At 44.8% G+C, this 21,235-nt stretch overlaps 1 protein-coding gene across 2 annotated transcripts in view; it reads left to right on the forward strand.

The window, feature by feature from the left end:
• The window catches only part of POLR3D (RNA polymerase III subunit D), a 335,392-nt gene that overhangs the window by 15,301 nt on the left and 298,856 nt on the right, over positions 1-21,235 (forward strand). Inside the window, exon 1 of one of the 2 annotated variants that reach the window (XM_086943690.1) lies at positions 16,406-16,523. The exons of the other annotated variant lie outside the window; for it this stretch is intronic. The gene's annotated coding sequence lies outside the window, so the exon portion shown is untranslated. Of the gene's footprint in view, positions 1-16,405; positions 16,524-21,235 lie in introns of those variants that run through there. 2 annotated transcript variants of the gene reach the window in all.

Consider the following 21,235-nt stretch of genomic DNA (forward strand, 5'->3'; position numbering starts at 1 on the left):
CAAGTGCAATACTCCTGGAGCTACCAGAGGGTGACTTAATACTTGGGGGAGATCTAGATTTGGCGCTCTGCGGGCAAAAAGACAGTAAACCTCCTAAAACCACACAAGGTCAAACCACCAACCACCCTATCACACTATTTAGATGCAATGAAGTTGGTAGTTGTCTGGAGAGTAAACAATCCTAAAACCTTGCAATTCACCTTTCACTCCGGAGCACAGAATAGCCAATTGCGTATAGATTATATATTCAGGCTCATCAGTTGCCCTACATAAAAGAAATCAGTCCCTTGGCAAGGGGCATATCCGATCATTCTCCGGTCTGGCTTACCTATTCCAGGGGATCAAAACTAACCCGAACCACTATCTCCCTCAACCCAGGGTTTTTAAAGCTCCCTCATATAAGAGAGGACTTAATCCAAACCACAGAAAACTACTTTAAAGAAAATGTAGGCTCTGTTGGATGCTTTGGGAGGCATTTAAAACTGTATTAAAAGAAGAGGCGCTCTCCCTAATATTAGGGCATAAAAAAGACCGTCAAAAAGACCATCTAGAGTTAGAAAAGAATGTGCTAGAAAGGGAAGCAGAGGATGCCCAAACAAACAGAGCAGAAGCTCTTCATGCGCTAGATATCGAAAAACAAGAATACAAAAATAGAGTAACAGAGGAATCCAAAAGTAAAAGATTGACCATACTCCACAAAGTGTATAAAACAGGTGATAACAATTGAAAAAGAGAGGCGAGGCGATAAACAATACAATTGTGGGCAGGAAAACCTAGGGCCAGATGTACGACCCTAAATTGCATGCACGAACGGGTTTGCAACCCATTTGTACATGCAAAATGGCCCAGGTCCAATTCCTAAATAGTGAGTCGCAATTTATTTGCGACTCGTTATTTAGGAATTGCTACTCGGTGTTAGGAAGGGGCGTTCTCTTCCTAATAGCGGCCGCAAAGCAATGTATGAATGATTTGTGACCGCAATTGCGGTCGCAAAACACTTGCAAATTACCACCCTCTTCAAGAGGGTGGCAATGGAGTCGCAATTTGGAAGGGGTCCCCAGGGGACCCTTTCCACTTTGTGACTGTCTCTAAAAATATTTTTTAAGGGCAGGCAGTGGTCCCAGGGACCACTACCTGCCCTTAAAAAATCTAACGAAACGTGTCTTTTTTTTTTTTTTTTTTACATCCCGTTTTCCTTTAACCCCTTGCATGCTGATGACGGAGCGGTTCCGTCATCAGCTACGGGTGAGCTGTGCTGATGACGGAATCGTTCCGTCATGACTCCGCCCGCGCAAGGCGGAGTCAGCATGGGCGGGGAATTCCCGCCGCACGCAAGGGGTTAAAACATCTTGTTTTCCTTTAAGGAAAACGGGCTGCATTTTTTTAAAAAAGCTGCTTTATTTAAAAGCAGTCCCAGACATGGTGGTCTGCTGAGCCCAGCAGGCCACCATCCCTGGGAGGACCTGTCATTCCCAATGGGCTCGCAAATTGCGAGAGGCTCATTAATATTAATGAGCGTCGCAATTGGCGACCCCATTGGGAATCACAAACAGTGTTAAACGCACTGTTGTACATGCCAAATAGCGCCTCGCTAATTGTGAGTCGCAATTTGCGAGGAGCTATTTTGCAGGTCGTACATCTGGCCCTTAGTACGTAAATAATATAGTGAATACCAAATGGAAAAACATGCAATGATGCTGATATTATGAAATTAATTAATTAAATATCTTTTCTCTTTCTTTAAAACACATTCATTTTCAATAAATATAAAGTTTTGTGAAAAACATTACATATATAAAAAATAATCCACAAATATACACCAAATATTGTTCCTGTTGTCACAAAATGTCAGTGAATACAAATGTTACACATCCATCTTAGATTTCTTCTAGTGGTTTGTTATCCGTAAAGATTAGACAACCATTTCTGATGTAATATACATTCAAGATGACATGATACCATAGAACAACTGGTGGTATGTTGGCACTAAGCGTGTTTCGGTGAAGCCTTAGTCAGGGTTCCGTCACAACAGACTCTTGTTGTAATACTAGGGATGTCATCACACAAAGAAACCTTATCCTTAAGGTAATGATTTTTTAAGTCCAATACTTATTGATTGTATTTGCACTAATATGATATTCCTTGGTATGCCAAGCTGTGTGGGATCCAACTGATGAAAATGCAGCCAGAGAAAGTTCAAATAAGCCTCTATAGATGAAAAACAGGTCAGTTGAACAATTGGAATGCCCTAATAAGGCGGGATGTTGGCAGTTTTTGTCAAAGCCTGTTCCTAATGATGTAGGGGAACCTATGGTTATATTCCAATAGGTGCTATATAGTGCAGAGATAACTTAGAGCTGATCCTCAATTTGGGATGCCAATGGAGCGTCCTGTCTAAAATGTAGATGTACACGATCTCGCTGCTTCGGGTACTCGTGTCAACCTACATGTAACCTCTCCCTCAAAAACAGGTGACCAAGCAGGCAAATTACTGGAGAGGTTAGATAGATGCGAACAAACAGATGGGTAGAATGCTTAAACAATGAGAACTGAATAATTGTAGAAAAAGAGAGCGACATGTGCGTTTCCATACTAGTATCGATGCCCGGATGGCTGGCGCAAGTCGCCTATTAGTTCCCATTTTGAATAGTTACCAAAATAAAGAGACGAGCGCTGGGAGCAGGAATCACAAGAACAGAGTTTATTTCTCATGAGGAGAGCCTGTCATTTCAGACACGAAACAAGGTGTCATCGGGAGGTGCTCTAACAAGTGAGCTGAGACTCCGTCTTTTATACCTTACAAAACACTTGGCCTTACAATCACAGCATTGTGAAACAAAGAAAAGATATCCCCATAATCCTCGTGTCAATCCTACCCCACATGCGTTCACAATAGGGACCCTTGACTTGCTGATAAGAGGGGAGGGCAATCACGCAGCTGAGTGTTCCGTCAACTGTTTAGAATGTGTGCGCCTGATCATAGCCCAGGGGGTGGGGTGGCCAGGATCAATAGTGGGTCCTTTGAAGAGGAGTGACTTCATACAAAAAGGGCAGTAAATGGTATCTCCTGGCTTAGGCGATGGCCTCGGACATGTGTGGTCAGTCGGACTCGGGGGAAGGGGTCATCAAAGGAGTGGTATTCATGCCGCGTGGACAATCGAGTGCGGAGGGAGGGCTTGTCAACAGAGGGGCATTCATGGAAGGAAAGGAGGTGTTGGTCAGGCGCGGTCGTGACTACCAAGGACAGGATCTTGCAGAAGGAGGTTTATGACTTGCCCATGTGAGGGAGAAGGGGAAGGGGGAGCCAGGATGTGCACAGGGACAGAGTCGCACACAGAGAGAGAGAGAGAGAGAGAGAGATCTTATGACTCATGCATGAGTGAGCGGTGGTAGTCAGGTGCAGCTGGGGAGGGCTATATCAGCTGGGGCGAAGGTGACCTCTTCAAGAGTGAATGGGGGGTTTGCGTGGGTTAAGCAGAAGGGCTGCCTTTCAGGGCAGGATCGCACAGAGGGAGAGGGTTTCACTAATCCATGCATGTGAGAGAGAGAGAGAGTTTCAGATACGCGCAGAAGGGAAGCCGGTGATTTGTAATGAGCAGGAAAAGGGCCAGGGTGCTTAGAATGGTTGCCATGTACGCATGGGTACAGGCCTTTGCTGGCAGAGTGATGCAGTCAATGCTTTACGGAATTCATGGCGCATACAGGGGGAGGAGTGGGAAAAGGGAAATGAACGTTGCTTATGTACATCAATATTTCTAATTTTCTACAGTCGCCCCTTTTTACATAGCAAAGTTCATTTTCGTAATCGATGAGGGTACATATAAACAGGTGCGGTTGAAGGATTAGCATTTGTCAATACTAACATATGGCATATAATCATGGACAGTTGATGTGTTTGGCAGAATGCAGCACACAGAAGATTGCATTTGTTGAGTTCCTGTTATTTCAAAGCATTACATAGCATAAATGTTTCTGACTAAAAAAATGTGGCCAATGAGCATTTTGACCAAGTAGTTGAGGGCGGAATTCAGTTCAATACACAAGATCTCTTCGTCACAGTGTCTTTTTAGTAGTGAGCCATCACTGGTAGGCTCTAGTCCGTGTCCTTTCGTTGGCGCTGTTGAGCACCGGCGGTGGAGCTATAGGTCCAGCTCGGATTTATCCTTACACGTTGCAGGGTGCGGTCAGTGCTCTGCTGTTAGACCACAGTCCTTTTTCCTAAACAATCCGTTTGGCGGCGCCTTATGCTCGGCACCTATATTTCTGTGGCAACACCCTATTCCCATTTGAATGCAGTTCTTCCTTTTGGCAAAAAGTCACGGGGAAAAGAGGGCATGTGTCGTTCAAATAGTCGATAGGAGAGAGAGTGGAGTTGGGTCGGAGTTCCTGGGATACACAAAAGGGACCAGGGGAGCAAAGGATAACAAGCAAGCAGGCCCATCAATCGGGCCCAAAGAAGGGGGACGGAGACTCCAGGCACACGTGGGTTTAGCAGACGGAGGGCTTCAGGGCAGCCCGTCATTTTCCACGTTTGAAATTGCTGTCTCGTCCCATATCTTGTCGCTCTGCAGCTCCACCTTTGGTCGAGGTCGCATGTATCTCAAGGTCTGCAGCCAGGCACGTCCGACCCTTCTCCTCCGGTGATCGCAGATCTTTGAATAGGTACAAAACAAGTTTTAGAGAACTGATAGAAGAAGTCATTTATGCAGATGAATTCCTCCCTCATTCCTACGCACTTGGGAGATACGCTCATCGACCACAGACAGAGGTCTATTACCAAGCAATGCATATGTCAACATTTCTACTGTGTTCATGCCAAGGGTATTCATCGTCTATTCATGACATAATTTTATAGAAATAATATTCCCATCAACTGCGTATTTCATCAATTTCAACATTTCGGAACATTTCCCTTCAAGGCTGGCTAACCTTTTCGAACAGGGCGGGGGCGCTATCATCGAGAGTCAGGTAAAACAAGTTTTTCTCGAGGGACGACAGTTACTCATGGTCATCATGTTTATACCCGGGACAGCAGCTGGGGTCTATCAAATGGGGCGGGGATGCTTCGGGCGCTCGCGCTTGGGTGCAAAAAGAAGGGGAGGGAATCTGGGCGTTGGGTGTCAAGCTGGACGTTGGCGTTTGTCTCTGATGAACAGAAAAATAAGGTGCCATTGACATACAGTTCCCCTATAAAGGCCAGATTGGGGGACCTTAGTCGTCTTACCTGTCCTTTCCTTCTCAGCCAATTGGTGTTCATTCATTTTGCAGAAAGGAGAGGTAGTAATATGGCGATATACAATTATTTTAGTTTTCGGTCAATTTCGCTGAACGCCTTCGCGTTCAATAATTATCCAATCAGACTGGTGCCTGCGAGGCACGATTTTACCATAAAAAGGAAGATGAATAAGGAGACTCTCATAGAGTGAGAGTCGTCCGCAATCTAAACGAGCCATTTGGTACACGCATGACATGTAGAGAAAGAGAGAGAGAGAGACAGAGATAGAGAGAGAGAGAGAGACGTGTACAAAAATAGGTCATTTAGTGCGTTCATAACACAGAACAGTAGGGGGTCAGGTAACGGAGAGACGTAAACAAAGAAAGAACACCAACCCCTACAGTACACACACACACAAACTCAGACGAAGGAAGACAGTACATGTATAAGACATTCACAACAAAACATAAAACAATAGTTGGCCAACAAGATCTATATATTTTTATATCCTACTTATCTTTTACTATCCTATTTACCTACGTGCTTAGCTCTTTCTACCTTTCCCTCCTTTTTCCTGCTCGCCTGTTATCTTTTCGAGCGTTCTCAATTGCCAATACTTACACCTTGGTTAGTCGATCAGAAATGAACCTGGTCGCGCTATTTACCCATGGTTGGATTTTAAACCATTCTCCAGTTTCTTCCTTTGGTCGGAAGTTCTTCCGGCTGAGGCAACGGCAAGTATTGATCGGGAGAACAGTCGGACAGCTTGGCTAGATCTATGAGAGTGTGAGAAGGGGGGGCAGTACATTTTGAACATCAGCAACATTTCTAACTTCCCAGATGGGTGCAGTCTTGGTAACCCTCACCCGTGCACTTTTCTTTTGTCCTTTCCCTACCTAGTCAAACGTCTAGTTACATTCTCTAACGTGTTATTTCTAGCCAATTTTTCGTCATACAGTACCCGTCAAGTCTCTATGTCAGTCCATCCTCCCAGTCGCTATCTTCTAAGGAGGTACAGTCATGTCAAGTCTACGTCTTTTTTAAGAACTTATTGTCATAAGGACCATGCTCATATTCCCTTCTTCCCTTTCTCGTCGGTGGTTCGGTCATCGTCCTCCCATACTTCAGTCGAAGTTCCGACGTGACCTGCAGAAGGGAGGAGAAAGAAGGGGGTGGGGGGGGCAGCATTCAAACCACATCAGCATGCAGTAATCCGGAAATGTTTTTACCTACCACATACTCGACCTATCTCCACGTAGTGCATTTCCTTGCCATCTCAGCGTTTAAGCCTAGAGGGACCAGAAATGTCAGATAGATAATCACTGACGATCTGCGTATCTACATGAGTTACTTGGTCGTAACCCCTTTTGGTTGGGTGCAAGGGTGGCAGTCAGGTGGCATTTCTGTGGTGTCGCTTTAAGGCTTCCAAAACACTTTTCCGGCTACCTGTGACACATAATGTAGCTGCTAAATATCGGGTCCTTTTTAACCTTCAGCCTTCATCATACTTTCTCGTTGCTCACAGTAGTAATACATTCAAAACTCATTAATGCAACCGCTACAACTATGCTTTCGTTTTCAAAAATACCTTTAATAGAAAGTGCTGGTGTATAAATACAGGCCTACAACCCAGTGGACCGGCCACGGAGCAGATTGGAACTGTACATAAGAAGAACGAAGTTGGTGGCAGTTCATTGCAAAAAGTGCGGCAGTGCAATAAAATCGTATAAAACTTTACTACAGAGCAAGCATGATGCATGTCAAGGATTCAGTCATATTAGATTAATTCATTATCCATGTGCTCGTTCACTGTCTAAATTACACCAATTCATTGTTCCCATTCATAATAAGTACCCACCCTAAATCAGTTCATTGTCAAAACACATGATCAATATCTGTATTGCTTTCTTCTCTAAGCACATAATCACTATCCATCTTATCGACTTTCATTGTCCAAAAACGCATACATATCTCAGAGCATCACTATTCGAGCAATCCAGGTGAACAGGGAGTTCGAAAGTTTTTCGTTTCGTGTATCGGCGCCATTTTGGGCGAGGTCAGGCAAGTTCCGGTATAGTCAGAATGTCTCCAATGACTCATGGTCGGACCAGAACCTTCCGTTGGCAGTTCAAAAAGTTTTTCGCAATGTGGTAACAGTCTAACAAATGGACCATCAGTCAAAGAGTGGGGAGGGCAACAACAATTTTCCTACCGGGTCATTCTGGTGTTCCACCGGAACTGAACAAGTCTGTGCCTTGGCTGGGTTTTAGCCATTTCCAAACTGAGGCTGGCGCCGGCAGGAGTGTGTCGATGTCGCGGGTCCCAGTGAGGGGGACGGGGGCACCCATGCAGAGGGGTCGGGGGCCCCCCGGCTCTCATAGAATCTTCAAGGTTGAGGAGAGGTGGCATGGGGCGTGTGCCCGCCCCGGCAAAAGACTGCTTTTCGATGTGGACCCTCTTTAAGTAAGAGCGTTGGGGTGTCGCTGGAAGCCTCCACCTGGAGGGAGGTGGGGGAGGCTCGTTCGCGCCACCTCCCCCTTCCAGCGACCCCTCGCCGATCCTCGGCTCCGCCGTTTCGATATTGGCCGTGCCGGCTATTGAAGATGGGGGGGGGGGTCGGTGGCTGAGGCAAGACAGCCCCCCCCCCCTTTTTGACATGTGGCGGGACTACCTCCAACTCTCCAGGAATTTGAAATGTGGCGGGACTACCTGTAACTATCCAGGCGTCGGCATGTGGCGGGACTACTTGCACTTGTCCAGGCGTTGACATGTGGCGGGACTACATGTAAGCGCCGCCGTTCTTGTTTTTGGCTTCGGCCTTCTTCGTGGGCCGGTCCAGGCGAGAGACAGAGGGGGGGTGGTCGGTGGCTGAGGCAAGACAGCCCCCACTGTGGCCTGCAAGGCAGCAGAAGAGGAGAGAAGGAGAGGCCATCACGGTTTTCTGGGCCGTCCGCCCCACAGCCTCCCCTTCCGACTGTGGCCAGGCGAGCCCCGCATGCCTCGAGGCCTCGCCTACCGGATGGGCGTAACCGCAGACCTGTGGCACTTCGGGAGTTTCCGGAATGGGGGTAGGTACCTGTTGATTTGTATCTATTTCATGTGACCGTTATTTGGGCGTGGTGGGCAATGAGGCAGACATGTTTAGGGCAGGAATAGGCAACGGAACCTAGTTACCTCGTGGCTTGCCTTGGTGTCAAGCTTGTCTTCCCTCGCCATTTTTATGTTTCTTATTACGGGTTATTTCTAACATTTCTTATTTTATTTTTAGCGAAGTTGATAACTCCTCAGTGGCCTACTGATTTCGCTCAACTCCTTTTCTTGTATTTTTATGCCATAACCTCTTATAAGCTATAGCGACTAGTCCACACTTAATGAATAGGTCCTTATTAGGTGTGCCCTCCAGTGGAGCTGGATGGTTCAACTCTAATAAGCGGTCCGGGCTAAAACAGGCTACCAACCAATAGGGAGAAGATAGGCATGACGGATTACAACGGGGACAAAAGTCTGCACTACCTATCTTATCACGGCGGGCAAAGACTAGACAGAATATTTCTATTCTCCGTTGTTTGCAGGCGGTGAATACCTCAAAAGAACCAATACCGAACACTTAATGTACGGTCAATCAAACAATCAGTGGGGAGAATAAGTGGGTACAAAAAAGTTTGCGTTACCCACTCTTTCTCTACCTGCAAAGAGAGACCTTGTTCCTCCCTGTTTGCAGACAAAGAATCTCCAGACAATAATCCACGAACGGCAGTTCGGGAAACAGTGGGGGAGGAAGATAGGCACGACGGATTACAATGGGGACAAAAGTCTGCGTTACCTATCCTTCACTGCTTGCAAAGGGAGAGCCTGTTGTTTCTCCGTTTGCAGACGGTGAATCTCCAGAGGTACCAATCAAAAGAGTAATACTAGTATTATCCAAACCAAACAATTAATTCACAATTTGTCGCATTTACGCGACCTTACCCGGACCGGACCGTGTGGGCAGTTCTTCGCCTTCCTCCTTCCAGCGCCCGATCGTTCTCTTACTCCATGATTTTACCGCGGCAATCCTGTGGGATTCCAGTCAGGACAGTAGGTCACTCGAGAGAGGTTCGTTCGGAATTGGTGAAGTTCATTCAATCGGCAGCCGGACGAGGGCCCTCTCAAGGCAGGTATACTCCGATCATTTAGATGTTCACCTCATCGTCTGGATCTCTCTCATTGGACCTTATGTCACTGATGGACCCCGCGTTGGGACGCCAATTGTAGAAAAAGAGAGCGACATGTGCGTTTCCATACTAGTATCGATGCCCGGATGGCTGGCGCAAGTCGCCTATTAGTTCCCATTTTGAATAGTTACCAAAATAAAGAGACGGGCGCTGGGAGCAGGAATCACAAGAACAGAGTTTATTTCTCATGAGGAGAGCCTGTCATTTCAGACACGAAACAAGGTGTCATCGGGAGGTGCTCTAACAAGTGAGCTGAGACTCCGTCTTTTATACCTTACAAAACACTTGGCCTTACAATCACAGCATTGTGAAACAAAGAAAAGATATCCCCATAATCCTCGTGTCAATCCTACCCCACATGTGTTCACAATAGGGACCCTTGACTTGCTGATAAGAGGGGAGGGCAATCACGCAGCTGAGTGTTCCGTCAACTGTTTAGAATGTGTGCGCCTGATCATAGCCCAGGGGGTGGGGTGGCCAGGATCAATAGTGGGTCCTTTGAAGAGGAGTGACTTCATACAAAAAGGGCAGTAAATGGTATCTCCTGGCTTAGGCGATGGCCTCGGACATGTGTGGTCAGTCGGACTCGGGGGAAGGGGTCATCAAAGGAGTGGTATTCATGCCGCGTGGACAATCGAGTGCGGAGGGAGGGCTTGTCAACAGAGGGGCATTCATGGAAGGAAAGGAGGTGTTGGTCAGGCGCGGTCGTGACTACCAAGGACAGGATCTTGCAGAAGGAGGTTTATGACTTGCCCATGTGAGGGAGAAGGGGAAGGGGGAGCCAGGATGTGCACAGGGACAGAGTCGCACACAGAGAGAGAGAGAGAGAGAGAGATCTTATGACTCATGCATGAGTGAGCGGTGGTAGTCAGGTGCAGCTGGGGAGGGCTATGTCAGCTGGGGCGAAGGTGACCTCTTCAAGAGTGAATGGGGGGTTTGCGTGGGTCAAGCAGAAGGGCTGCCTTTCAGGGCAGGATCGCACAGAGGGAGAGGGTTTCACTAATCCATGCATGTGAGAGAGAGAGAGAGAGGGTTTCAGATACGCGCAGAAGGGAAGCCGGTGATTTGTAATGAGCAGGAAAAGGGCCAGGGTGCTTAGAATGGTTGCCATGTACGCATGGGTACAGGCCTTTGCTGGCAGAGTGATGCAGTCAATGCTTTACGGTATTCATGGCGCATACAGGGGGAGGAGTGGGAAAAGGGAAATGAACGTTGCTTATGTACATCAATATTTCTAATTTTCTACATAATGATAACTGACTTGTGGGAAATAGTGGAGCTGTTCGCAGTACACTTCAGGCAAATATATACATCTACCACCTCTGCCACACGAGACGACTCCAGAGACTTACTTGTAACTGAAGAAGGTATCCTTCTAGATGGCGACATTACGGAAGAAGAAACTACGGGGGTCATTAATAGTTTACAATCCGAGAAAGCAATGAGACACAATGGGATCCCTATTGAATTATACAAATTGATTGCCACAAAAATTGCACCCCATATGAAAGAAATGCATGAAGAAAGTATACAACAAGGATGCTTGCCAAGAGACTAGAGACTAGCTTCAATTGTAGTGATATACAAACAGGGCAAGCCAGCTGAACATTGTGATTCATACCGACCCATTTCACTTCTCAACGCAGAAGCTAAAATACTGGCAAAACTATTGGCCAATAGACTAATGCCAGTAATTATGAAACTAGTGCACCCTGATCAATCAGGCTTTCATGCCAGGGAGGAATACATCACTATATCTTAGACGACTGCAAGGAGTGCTGGGTAGAAATGACACCATCAAAGAAGCAGCAGCAATTCTCTCGCTAGACGCCAAAATGGCCCTACTTATTTGAAGTGCTGGAAAGGTTGGGTTTTGGTTCCAAATGTATAAACTGGGTAAAATTATTGTACACGCAGTCCCAAGCCCAAGTGATTGTGAATGGACGTGTCGGGTCCCTTCCCCCTTAAACGTGGAACACAGTAGGGATGTACACTTTATTCATTGATTTTTGCCTTGATGCTTGAGCTCCTGGCGACCTGGATCAGGGGAGACCCCATAATCAGAGGCCGGAAAAGGACCGAGAGATGGGAGGACAGAATTTCTCTCTACGCAGACTATAGCCTCCTTTACATGGCATCGCCCCATTCATCAATAGGCAGGATAATACAAATTTTCACTAATTTTTCGGAAATATTCTGGCTACACCATTAACTGGTCCAAATCAATATTTATTCTCCAGGGCCCCACACCAAAGTTGCCTTTAAAGTGCGTGGTGACAGTGACAGAAGAAGGATTCCGATATTTAAGGATTTTGGTTACCAGAGGCCCATCACTTTTTTACAAGCACAACCTTCTTTGAGCCTTTAAACAACTACAGGAGGACGCAAACCATTGAAGTACCTTGCCACTGTCCCTTCTGGGCTGAGCGGCCCTTTTTAAAATGATGGCACTTTCTAGGTTTATGTACGTCCTACAAAACACACCATTCCCCATAGCAGACATATACTTTTCCCAAATTGACAACAAAATCAGATCTTTGCTATGGGAGGGAAAACCCCCAAGAATAGCCACTCGCAAGCTGGTGAAGAAGTGGTATGAGGGTGGTACAGTTCTCCAGATATCCGGTTGTATTATTGGACAACACAATTGGCAGTAATCAACCAATGGATATAAGGCCCACCTGACATAGTTCAGAGAGGCTATAGACGGGCACCCTACACATATCCCAAACGACAGGTGTTAACAGGGCCAACACAACAAACCATCTCTGGCATAAGATAACAAAGCAGCTAGGATGGGAACATAAAATAACGCAGATGACGCCATTGTGGGACGCCCAGATACTTAGAGAACTGATTAGACAGCAGGACTTTGACAAATAGGACTTGATTTGCATCTCAACGGTGGGGGACTTGTGGGCAAAGGGAAAAATCAAGCTCTTTGAGACGTTAAGAAAGGAATTTGAGATGGCGACATCAAAGACTTACCGGTATTTACAAATTAGACATGCTATCATGTCGGTTCACCCGCCTGGCTCAACCCTTCCAGAATCAACCCCATTAGAAGACAGACTATTATGCAACCAGATTGATGATAAAGCAATATCAAAAGTTTACCGAAAGTTATTAAATGCTATGCCAGACCCCCTTACAAAACTGCAGAAGAAATTGCAGAGTAATTTGGGCGACTTAGAAGACGAGGACTGGCAGGAAGCACTCTCATTACCTAGGGGGGCCCCCATAAGCTCTACCCTGAAATTAATACAACTTAAGTCCTTCATAGACCATATTACTCCAGCAACACTATGGCGTGAAACGAAAGAAGGATGCATCATATAGTCGACAATGCGAGGAGGAGGGTACGTTCTATCATATTATTTGGGGGTTGTTACCTCATTCAGAGGAACTGGAGCTCACTAGTGACACAACTGCAAACCATGTCAGGCAAGCAACTGCAACAAACACCAACACTATGCCTGCTCAATATATGAGAACCAACAGACCTTAATGGAAAGGAGCGTCTCTTAGTCATGCTAGACTGTGCATTAGGCAAACGTAACATAGCGAGGAAGTTGGGAGTGGAAGCACCACCCTCTGTGGCCGAATGGGATAGGGACATGGACTGGGCAATGGTGGCAGAAAAATGTGTTTACGAAAGAAGGGGTGTTATGAATGAGCCACTCTTGTGGTCGGGTACTTGATGATGGCCATCAACCATCACCATCTTAAACTGACTTTAGTGTGTTATTTTATTCTAGCCTTAATGTAGAACGATATATATTTACCTGCCTAGTGAGAACAATTATGTAGAATAGTACCTTGTGATATGAGCTCTTACCATTGACTTTGACATGGCTTCATGTCAATATTGCTCTTTAACCTTATCTTGCTTCACGGCAGTGCTTGTTATTGGCTTTGACATGACTTCATGTCAACCTGCTTACTAATTTTGCTCTGCTTTAAGCATCTTTATGTGCATGACAGCGCTTGAAGAACCGACTTCATTTTCTCGACTTTTGCCATTTTCTGTGCTTCACAAGGTGGGGAGGGCATGTTTTGCTCCTCACTTGTTTCTCGCACCTCACTGACCAGAGCGAACTGGATATTATCTGTGGAATGTACAAACTCCACCTCGAAGCCAAAATACAGAGGCTTGGCCAGCCACTGTCTTGACCTTGACGTGGACTGGTACGAGCCAGCCCGGTTTTCCAATGAGAAAGGGGCGAGGCGATCTAGAAGCTTTGTTTCACGTTAGAAATGGTATTAAAGCGAGAGGCCTCCACGGGCCAGACGGAAGTTCACCACAGAATAGACGTATTCCTGTGGACGGCAAAGGAATTTGTGTCCTAACTGAACCCCTGTTGAGGCTGCAGAACCGGACTCTCCTCAGCTTGGGCTGGCAGGATGGTGCTGAATCAGTCAGTGAGGTGTTCATAAGCCAAACCTTTTTCTTATTTCTTTCTACTCTTTGCCACTCTTTTCTTATTTCTTTTCCATTCATTGCTACATATATATTGCATCCAATTATCCATTTGTTACTTGGGAATCTGCAATGACTAATGCATTCGGCCTGCCTTTGTTGCACTAGTGTATTAATAAATGTATATGTGTTATATTCCATACATTTGGATTGGTGCTATTACTTCGCCTTGGTGAAGTGCTGGGTTTTGCTTTGGCCCAGGAGAGGGTTATGGTTAGGATCTGTCCTTTTTGTGATAAGCAGATTCACAACAGGGTTGTCTGGATTAGTGCAAGGTGCTTCACTTAAATAAGTGTGCACCATCTACTAAGCCAGCCTCCTACAGCCCACCTGTTGCTTACCATTGGTAACTTTATTCTAACTCCTATTTCTTTGCTTCCTAATCATAACCACTTTACCATACTATTGATTTGCTGACTAGTATCCTTGCACTGTTCACTTTTAGGGAACTTTTTTTTTCTTTTTTTGTTAAGCACTCAGGGTGCACCAATTTCCATCTCTCTCCCTTGTGTGCCTCTCCTAACACACCTCAACAGCCGTGGCCCTGGGTTCTCATTTTGGAGAAGTGTGGCTCACTGGTTAGAGAAAGCAGACCCTGATGCAGAGGTCAGACCGGGACCAGGGTTCAATTCCCGACGCGGCAGGGTCTTGAGCTAAAAAATGTCCACGGACTCGTTAATGCTCGCCTCGGTGCCTACTCGAATCATTGGTTCACACTCTGCAACTCTGGGCAATAGCTTGCTTAATCTCCACTATGGCCCCACCGCGGTGGGATGCCTGGTCTTCACCTTGGGGATGCCCAGTAGGGGTTATCTCGCAGGGAAAGCCAGGACGGGTACCCAAAGCAAGCGCTAAGAGACCTGTCGGTGATTTGGCGCTATAGAAATCGAAATTAACATAACCTAACATTCCCTAGTGTGCTTCCTTCCCCTTTCAAATCACACCCTCATGCTGTGTTGCTCCCTTGCTGGTGTGCTTTTTCCCATCCTTTATCTCACTGCCTGGCTTTCCTTTGTCAAATAAATCCACCTACCCAATGTCCCTGTGTCGCAAACATGCCTCATTGTTCTTAAAAAATTAATGTTTACATTTTTGAGAGAGCCCAGTAGAGATCCTCTTGCGGAAATATACTTTAGTGCAATTGAAAATTCATTTGTATTTACTGTGGCAAGTGGTGCCCACCATCTTTAAATGGTAAATAAAACAATGCTATTCAGTAGCTGCGTACATGTGTGTTGACTAATGAACGAGTATACATCAACATGCATGCATGCGCCTACTGAATGATGCAGGCCCTATTAGTGCCATTCCTCATTTTTATTTTGCGAATGCAGCACAGCATTTGCAAAAGTATTTTGATTTCCAGTAATGCTGTACAGCATCACCAAAATGCATTTGTAAAGCCAATAGGTACCAAAGGCAAGACCTATTGGATTTGCCAACGCTTGTTTCAACGTCAACCTATTATTCAAATACTTTTATCTCTCACTACTTTTACTTTGGTATTTATTATTACAGACCACGGTTGCGGAACAGTGCTTTTCTATTCTAAAATAAATGCATTGACAATAAAAAATTGAGTGGGTCAGGCCTTAATCAATTATTCTTCCTTTCATTTTAGAACAATATGCACTATTAACCAGTGTAGAAACACTCCTTCTCTATGTCAATAATAGTGAAAGCCCTCCGAGGTTCGAAGGTCGTTCAGAATAAGACCCGTGTTTGAGCACGGAGAGGAATAAAGTCCATGGACCTGCCCAATCAGTCATTCTATAAATCTTAATCACTTAATCTCCCCGTGCCTATCTAAAATGAATGTCCTGATTATTTACTGGCAACCTTCTTTACTCTTAGTCTTACTCGTCCTCGTCACAGGCATTACAATTTGAGGTATATCTGCAATGTCTAGGAGAAGGAACGTAAAGACGATGTTGCCTTGTTAAAATTAAATATAGCGTTTGTGTAACGCAAATGCTGCTCATGTAAAGTTTTCCAATTATTTTTGAACGGAAAGAAAACAGCAAACAAAAAAATGTTTGACATGCAACCGGACATGTCTCAGTCACTTAAAGTAGCAGAAGACCGCAAATCTAAACAAAACACCTTGATTTGATAAATCAACCCAGTATTCTGCTGCGCCTCCGCCATACCCCAAACGATAGTCATTGGCGTGGCCTGAGACTCATCAATGAGAGCAATTATTCGGCCAGATAAAAGCCTGCTGTCTGTCGAGGGCAAACCGCTCGCAACTGGGGTCACGTATCCAGGTCCAGCCATGTTAATTTCAACCCCCCTTCCCCCTAAAATCAGAGCAGACCACGGTCCGTAACTAATGCACTTGCACTTACAGGTCTAACAACAACCTATTTTGCTCCACACTGGAGTCAGAGCAGAGCTCGGACTAAAGCACGTGCGAACAATCAACCAATCACGTCGGAATTAAAGTGCGGAGCACTAGGATTGGCTGAGGGAGCTACATCGCTCCAATCCAAGAGTATCTTCTACACTAACAGTACTCCTAGAGGACACAGAATATATATTCATCAGTTGGATTGGCTGTTATACGACCCGGAAACGCTAAAATTCACTGACAACAAGTGAGCTGCATCAAAAGGTAAGCAAGGGACACGAGCTTTAGGTAGGATAACCAGGTGTCTGTAATTTGCCGGAGGGTCACTTTTTTAACAGCTTTTTTGTGGCTAGTTTCAGCACATGTTATATATTTTCTGATTTTCAAATGTACAGCGGGTGTCACGTTTTCACGTGTTCAAGTGTAGTATTATCTGCCCATATCGGAAAGTAATTTGATACTGTGTAAAAGTGACATTTAATTCTGCTTAATTATATTTTTATGTTAGTAAACTCTTTCAATTACGTCTTTTTCTGCGCCTCAGTGAATGCGTATCTGTAGTCTGTTGTGACCTAACTATTGCCATTCCTTATCCTTAGCTACATCTTCCCTACTGCTCAGCCACGATTAGTGCTGGAATGCTTGGTGATTAGTGGAATGCTGAATGCTTGGTGATGTCATAGAATGCATGGGTGCCTTGTGATGTGCTGAGTGTCAGTTGGAGTGTGCAGGCTGAGCATCAGGGAGGCTGCTCCTGTTGGGGCATTCTGAGAAAGTTGGAGCGCCGACTTGTGGGTTTTTCTTTGCATGTCATCACGCTGAATGGAAGGCTGCATCTTGAATTGAGGTCCGGGAATCAATGGTTTGCTACGTTGGAATCTCAGACTGTTTGACGTGATGGTTTCCCCTTCAGTGAACAGTAAAGTGAAATTGAATATGAAGTTATTCAGCTGAACGCCATGAAGTTGTCCAGCACACCTACCTTGCTATTTTGGGATTCTGGTAAGACTGGACCAGTTTAGTTTAATTTCTATTCAGACCAGTCAAGCCTCGTGGAAGTTGAGACTGGTATGTGTTGTAAGTAAATCTCCCAGTCAGCTGTGATGGTACAAGAGATTTAATGCAGGATACAATGCAGAGCACAGCAGTAGGTAGACTCGACGCCTGCTGACCAGTACCCAACTGACCATACAGAACCTGAGTCTTACAAGCTAGCATAAACATTCTAGAATAGAAAGCAAGCATAGAGAGGAAAGGAGATCATAAAGAGGAAAGGGAAAAACAATAGAATACATCTACAACACATCTCCCTTCTTTACAAAACAGAGAAATAAACATTAATTGCAAATGTAATCATTTTAAATAAACAGGAGGTTTACGATACCCTTGAACCTTAGGAGAGGGAGGAGGAAAGAGTACTTGAGAAGAAGAAGAATCAGTGATGGTGCTACGAAGACTAGGAAAACCAGAATCCGAAACATCACCACCTCCATCAACAATCCTGTCAGAAGGAGAAGAAAATGAAGCAGATTCCACCTGAGAAGAAGTCAACATGTAACCACTACCCCTCTCTTCATGAAAATCAACATTTGAATTATTTACAAAAGTGTGAGGAGATGAAGGAATAGAAGGAATATCTTTCTGGTACAAAGCGACCCTCCTCAAATTCCACTTTTCTCCATTTTCAAGAACAACATAATGTGGAAATACAACTTTGACATGGAAAGGACCCCTAAACTTCGTTAAACCCCTAGAAACTCCTCCTGGTTTGACTTTCACAAGATCCCCTTTTGAAATGTTGCTCCTCACATTAGACAATTGCACCTCCCAAGTCTCACCAAATAAATTTTTAATCCAAGAAAGAACCAATTTTGTCCCGGGAACCCTACCTCGCATGAGCTCAAAAGGAGACTTTGTCATGCCACCATGAACTGTGGTTCGATACGCACAGAGCATCTCTTGCACCAGTTCCAAAACATTTCCCTTTCCAGACAGTGCAAGCTGAATAGTGCCCTTAACCAACCTATTGATCCTCTCACAAAGGCCATTGCCTTGTGGGTTGTATAGAGCAGTCCTATGATGAGACACACCACAATGAGACATAAAAGTCCGCATGTTGTGCAAGGTCAACTGTGTCTCATTATCTGTGACCATAACACTAGGAAAACCTTCCACTTGAAAAAGAGACTTCAAAAACGTAATTGTGGTATCTGTAGTAATATCCTTGATGAACTCAACAACAACCCATTTGGTATAAGTGTCAACACAAACAATATCAAAACGTTGATTCTCATTGAGTTCTACCATTGGCCCTATGAAATCTTAGCACACAGTATGCCACGGCACCTTAGATGATGAAATTTGCCCCAAACTCGACCCAACAGCAACTTTCAACATTCTTTCCCCTTCTTTACAAGTGGCACATCGCTCAACCCACATTGAAACCTGAGCATCCAACCCATGCCACCAGAAGTTTGCTTTCAGTCTCTGTTGAGTCATGGTTTGTCCAAGGTGTCCCTCATGTGCAATAGCAATAAGCTTACCCCTAAGATCAAAAGGAGGAACACATTTATCATTCCGCATCAGAATATCCTTGCTACAAGTTGAAAGTTCATTCAACACCTTAACAAAAGGACGAGCTTGAACTTGCAAACAACTCTCCCTCTTAGCACCATTTTTGACTCCACGAGAAAAACCCACTTCTCTCTACGCAGAGTGAGACCTGCATCTGAAATTCTACTCAGCACTTTCCTAAGTATTTGATTATGCTCAAAAGCAGAACTACCAAATACCAGAATGTCGTCCTGAAAGTAAACCACTTTTTCCAGCCCCTTGAATATTTCATCCACCATTCGTTGAAAAACACTAGCGGCTGAAATAAGGCCAAAAGGTAGCCTGGTGAACTGGAAGATGCCCTCAGTGGTGATAAAAGCGGTGAGGTGTTTACAGCTTTCATGCAATTTTACCTGATGGTAGGCACTCTTGAGATCTAGCTTGGAAAAATATCTCACCCCATCAAGAGTGGAAACCAATTCCCCAATGTTGGGCTGGGGAAAGGTGTCAGCAATCATGCACTTATTCAATGACCTGAGATCCACACACAATCTGTTTGCCATCTGATTTTTTAGAAATGACCACCTGAGAAACCCACTGTAACCCCTCCACTGGCTCAATGACACCACTTTGCAGCACCTCTTCCAATAAGGACTTACCTTCACTCCTAATAACTAAAGGAATCCTCCTCAACTTATGTTGAATAGGTACAGGGTGATCTTTCAGTCTTATGAGATGAGAGTACCCCTTGAGTTCACCAAGATCACTATTAAACACAGAGCCATTGTCATTCAAAATAGACTCTATGGAGTCATCCTCCAACACCATGACTTGCTCCGGCGCCCTTGGATTAATAATGATATACAAATAAAATTGGTGTACCCAACCCAAGATAGGTGAACCATCAAGGGATACATACATTTTCCCTTTTGTGGATCTATTTTTGAATACTATGTCTGACTCTAAATATCCCACAATATCTATAGTTTCTCCCTGAAACCCTTTGGGAGAAATGTCACTCTGTAAAAGATGTTTATCACACCACAACATGTTGAAAGGGGAACGGGGAATAATTGTATAGCGTGAACCAGTGTCCTCCATAAGTGATACCTCACGCCCATCAATTATAAACTCCGCCTTCGGTCTGTTCTGCCTCCTGTCGTCAATACTTGCAACAACAGTGTCATTAACAACAAATAATCTGTTCCTAACAGATGATACATCACTACTGTAATCTTCAACTACAGCAATCTTCTGTCTGCCCTTTGCCTTGCACATTTTTGAGAAATGTCCAATGCGACCACATTTCAGACATTCCTTATTTGCCGCAAAACAGAACCTCGCCTCTGAAATATGAGAAGTGCTCCCACATCTTGAACAAAGTTTATTTGAAGGCCAAAACTTCTTAATGTTGGTTTTAAATTTGTTTTTAACTACAGCAACTGACTCATCCAGTGAGCAGTCCGCCTCAAGATCTGAAGCTTTTTCCGACACTTCTGAAACCTCTTGCTCAGCACACTTCTTGGAGCTCTCAATAACTTTCATGCACTTCTCTGATTCTTCGATAACTTGAGCGAGATCTATCGCCACCTTGAGTGTGGGATTTTTTGCTGCCCAAAGTCTTTCCTGAATCTTTCGATTGCTACACTGAACAATCAGCTGATCACGTATGAGTTCGTCACACATAGCTCCAAACTTACATTTAATGGAGAGTTCCCTTAAACGCGTGACAAAGTCATCTATAGACTCCTCCGGCCTCTGTTTCTGGGTATAAAATTTATAACTGTTCATAACCAGTTTCTCTTCCTTGGCAAACCTGACCTCTAACCTTGAGACAGCTTCTTTAAACTCATCAGGAATTGCCTTGCCATTGGCTTGTAAAGCAATCTGCAAGAATCTAAAGACCCTTTGACCCTCCTTGCCCAAGGTACTCAATAGGATTGCTTTCTTTCTTTTGGAGGAGAACTCTTGCCCATCAAGTGCCTCCAAGTAGTTGTCGAACATTATATACCAGTCTTCCCATTGAATATTGGGATTTCCAGGTTCAGACAAGAAAGGAGGAGGAAGAGCCACTACAACTTGCTGTGCCATACTTACTCTTTACAAGTTCAACAAGATTGAGACTGTAAGCCCGATGTATAACTGTTGAAATGCTTCCAAGTTATAGAAATGGAAAGGTATAACAGTTTAAGGGCTTTGAAGTTAAATGAATAGGCACACAATCAAAATAAAAAATAAAAAATTTGGCTCAAAGTCACGTATCCACTTAAAATCGTAGAATAATGCACTCGATACCTTGAGAGGGCGAACCGCTAAACAAAACGCCTTCCTCGTTGCGACGCTGCTCCACAACACGAAGGGAAAGGCCAAATGTTGTGAAACTTCCTCCATGAAATCAATATGGCCGCCGGGATGAAAGTGAG

This window comes from Lissotriton vulgaris, chromosome 11 (assembly GCF_964263255.1).
Source record: "Lissotriton vulgaris chromosome 11, aLisVul1.2, whole genome shotgun sequence".
NCBI lineage: Eukaryota > Metazoa > Chordata > Amphibia > Caudata > Salamandridae > Lissotriton > Lissotriton vulgaris.